The sequence below is a fragment of the Orycteropus afer genome, unplaced genomic scaffold, assembly GCF_000298275.1.
Source record: "Orycteropus afer afer isolate SDZICR_OR568_19922 unplaced genomic scaffold, OryAfe1.0 scaffold00123, whole genome shotgun sequence".
Taxonomy (NCBI): Eukaryota; Metazoa; Chordata; class Mammalia; order Tubulidentata; family Orycteropodidae; genus Orycteropus; species Orycteropus afer.
In genome coordinates this window covers 4,398,931-4,403,212 of record NW_006921710.1, presented here as the reverse complement: position 1 = coordinate 4,403,212, position 4,282 = coordinate 4,398,931, and the positions used below count along the sequence as shown (strand labels likewise).

At 47.7% G+C, this 4,282-nt stretch overlaps 1 pseudogene; it reads left to right on the top strand.

The window, feature by feature from the left end:
• Positions 1 to 221: 221 nt before the first annotated feature.
• LOC103199943 lies at positions 222 to 2,993 on the top strand (annotated as a pseudogene).
• The last annotated feature ends 1,289 nt before the right edge of the window (positions 2,994 to 4,282 follow it).

The window sequence follows — 4,282 nt, the reverse complement described above, 5'->3', positions numbered from 1 at the left end:
CGCTGAAACATGTCTGGCCCTGCTCTCAGCTCTGGGCATCCTCAGGCCAGCGAGGGGTGGGGAGTGCCGCGTCAGGTGGGAGGAGGGCGTAGACAGAGTAGCCCGCAGGCCATAGTGCCTAGAGGCAGGCGGTGCGGGTTTGGGGGTTAACAACACTGGACCCGCAGACAGTGGCCCCAGGCTAGGGCTTGGCGAGCCTCTGTTTCCTCATTTGAACAATGATGACGGTGAGAGTGCCCATGTTTTGGGTTGCTGTGACGTTTCAATGAGCCAAGACGGCAATCGCTTAGAACAGCATTAGGCACATTGTAAGTGCTCAGTAAAGACTAGCTGCTATTCTTACTATTTTAAAATTATTATTATTTAGGAGTTGGTCGCAGCTCCACTACTTATTAGCTGGGTCACTTTGGGCGAGCCAATGAATTGATTTATCTCAGTGTTTTCTCTCTGTAGAATAGGAATGATAGAAGGGTTGCCTCTTTGTTAGAGTGAAATAGCACTTACTGGTGTGTTCACATTGTGGAGGCTATTACTGTTATTAAGGAGCTCTGGTGGCACCGTGGTTAAGGCATTGGGCTGCTACCAAAAATGTCGGCGGTTTGAACCCCACCAGTCACTCAACAGGAGAAAGATGAAGCAGTGTGCTTCCATGAAGATTTACATGGGTTTGGTATTACTGTTATTAGCCTTCTTCAGTGAGTTAGGAAACCTGAGACCAGCTTGCAAAGGAGAACGCAATTTGACCTGCAGTTCATCAATCCTGGTGGTGTCTTAGAATCCCCAGGAGGGGAGCTTGTCGAAAATACAGAAGACTGTCCCCACCTCCCGCTCCAGATTTTGACTCAGTAGATCTGGGGTGGGGCCAAAACATATTTTTAACAAACTACCTCCTTTGGGAACCAAGGCCTCAGCTCCGCCCCCAGCTCTGACATTGGGGATCTTCAAGCCTGCTTCCTCCTCGCCACACCCCATCCCAAGATTGTTTCAGCTCAGAGCTGGCTCCTGGTGTCACACTCACCCTGGTGGGATTTCTGGATGGGGCCTGAGAAGGTCCCAAGAGTTTAGAGCCCACTAACGGGTGGGCTGGTCCCTGAGGGAGCCCATCTTCCCAGCCCTGGTCTGATTGTGGGCCCCTTCCTGCTACCTCCAGGAGTCTTCAGGGTCATTGTGATGCATCCCTCTCACCCATGCCCACCTGAGGAGCAGTGGGCACTGAGACCTGGGGGCAGAGGGTGGTGGGGCTGTTGTGTCCAGGGGACTGAAGGAGCAGGAAGCAGGTGGGACGCGTGACCAGACAGGGAAACAGGAGGCCCAGGTGGGCCTTCCCTAGGCAGGAGCCTGGCTGGGTGGCTCTGAAAGCTGAAATTTTGCTGCAAGGCTCACCAGTGAGGAACTCAGAGGCCTGGAAACCAAGAGATCCAATTTCAAGTGCCTGCTCTGCCTCTGTTTTGCTTGTGACACTGGGCAAGTCCCTCCTTTTCTCTTGAGTTCCAATGTAAAATGGACTCAGATGGGAGGGGGCAGGAAGGAGGCACATACAGTGAAACTCTAATGGGGTTCAAGGGTAGTCTAAACAAGTAATTTCATTGTCATGGCATAGTTTTACAGTTGGGAAATGAAAATAGGACTCTGTAATTCAAATACAGGCCATCTGCCTGGAGGAGGCATCACAAAAGATGTTCTCCATTTTCTGCAAATGTTCCTTAAGCAGGGATGTACAGGCACACCTCCTTGGGGAGTTAGAATCTTGAGTGGGGAGGTAAGAAATCTTGATATTTATTCAAAAGATGTGTGAATTTTTAAAAAATAGAGGAAGAACACCAGACTAATTAGACAATGTCTAAGAAGCCCTCCAGCCCTTGCATTCTGCTCATTTATGAGTAGTTTACTTACTAGGCTTGGAAATTCAAAGAGGCTGTGAGGTCAGGGGACTGGGCAGACCCACAAGGGCCTTGGAGGTCTGGGTGTAGGGAGGGGGCTTTCTCTTCCATTGGCAGGAAAAAATGGTGGGGGTAGATTTTTAGGAAGGAGCCCTGGTGGTGAGTATGGTTAAGCACCCAGCTGTTAACTAAACCCACCCAGCTGCCGTGCAGGACAAAGACCTAGGGGTCTGCTTCCATAAAGACACAGCCAGGAAAACTCTACGGGGAGATACGTTTGTTGGCTTACCCCTCCCTGTCCTTGGGTACTGCCGAGGAAGCATCGTTAAAGACTTTTTTCCCCATTGCCATCATGTCATGTACAAAGTCAGTCTCTTAAAGAGTTCCAACAGCTGTGGAAATTCTTCATCGGAGGGCTGAGCTTTGAAACAACAGGTGAGAGTCTGAGGAGCCATTCTGAGCAAGGGGGCATGCTCAGGGACTGTGTGGTAATGAGGGATTCAAACACCAAGAGCTCCGGAGGCTTTGGGTTTGTCACTTTAAAGCATCTGGCTGCTCACCCAAAAGTTGATGGTTTGAACCCACCAGCTGCTCCGTAGGAGAAAGATGAGACAGTCTGTTTCTGTAAAGCGTTACAGCCTTGGAAACCCTATGGGGCAGTTCTGTTTTGTCCTGAAGTGTCACTATGAGTCAGAACCAACTCAATGGCAGTGGGATGTCTACTGTGGAGGAGGCGGATGGAGCCATGAATGCAAGGCCACACAAGGTGGATGTCTAGGAGAAACCAAAGAGACCTGTCCTCTGAGAAGACTCTCAAAGACCAGGTGCCCATTTAACTGTGGAAATGATCTTTGTTGGTGGCACTAAAGATGACACTGAACATCACCTAAGATTATTTTGAGCAGTATGGGAAAGTTGGGGTGACTGAAATCATGACCAACCAAGGCAAAGGCAAGAAGAGGGGCTTTGGTTTTGTAACTTTTGATGACTGTGACTCTGGAGATAAGATTCTCATTCAGAAATAACTATACTGTGAAGGGCCACAACTGTGAAATGAGGAAAACTCTGTCAAAGCAAGAGCTGGCCAGTGCCTCATTCAGCCAGAGAGGTTGAAGTGATTTGGGACACTTGGGTGCTGGCTGTGGGAGTGGTTTTGGTGGGAGTGATAACTCTGGTCATGGAGGAAACTTAAGTGGGCAAGGGGGCTTTGGTGGCAGCCATGGTGATGGCAGATATGGAGGCAGCGGGCATGGTTGTAACAGATATAATAATGGTAATGTGGGAAGCAGTTCTGGAGGTGGCAGAAGCTATAATGACTTTGGCAATTACAACAATCCGTCTTCAAATTTTGAACCCATGAAGGGAGGAAACTTTGGAGGCAGAACCTCTGGCCCTTATGCGGGTGGAGGTCAGTACTCTGTCAAACCACAAAACCAAGGTGGCCATGGTGGTTCAAGCAGCGGCAGGAGCTATGGCAGTGGCAGAAAGTTTTAATGTCTGCCAGGAAACAAAGCTTAGCAGGAGAGAAGGGCCAGAGAAATGACAGGGAAGCTACAGGTTATAAGAGACTTGTGAACTCAAGCACAATGGTGGCAAGGCCTATAACTGCTACAAAAAAGATATGTTTCAGACAATACTCACGTGTATGGGCAAAAAACTCAAGGACTGTGTTTGTGACGAATTGGATGACAGATTATTTGAGTCTCTGTTGTGTGGAAAGTGTTAAAACTTTCTAACAAAGGGTTTTAATGTTGATTTTTTTTTTTTTGCACCCGTTGTTGATTAGGAGCTCTGGTAGCATAGTGCCTAAGACACTTGACTGCTAACCAGAAGGCCAGGGTTCAAACCCACCAGCCACTCCTCGGAAGGAAGGTTGGGCAATCTACTTCCATAGTGATACCGCCTCAGAAACCCAAGGAGGAGTTGCTATGAGTCTGGTCCGCTTTGATGGCATATAACAACAGCAACAACATGCTGTTGATTGCTAAATGTAATAGTCTGACCATGATGCTGAATAAATGTCATTTAAAAAATGTACTATGTAGGGAAGAGGTAACTACTAGGAGGAAGTGGGAAGAGAACTTTTACGTGGTGAGGAATTGCGGTCAATGTCATGAAATAAAATCGGTATGAACTGCTGTATGGAAAATGAATTTGCTCTGTAAACCCAAATCACAATAATAATAATGAAAATAAAATATGCTGTGTAAAGTTAGTCTACTCTGAAGCCATCTTGATAAACGAGCCTGGACAGTGTGAAGTTTAGAATTACTTCAGGGTGATGCCAGGTTCCATTCAACATTTATTTACAAATTTGGAAGACTGCTTGGGGCCAGAAAAGCCATTGTCTTCAGAAACCTTGGTGTAGTGGAACTGACAGTGTATTGTGACCTAGAGTTCCT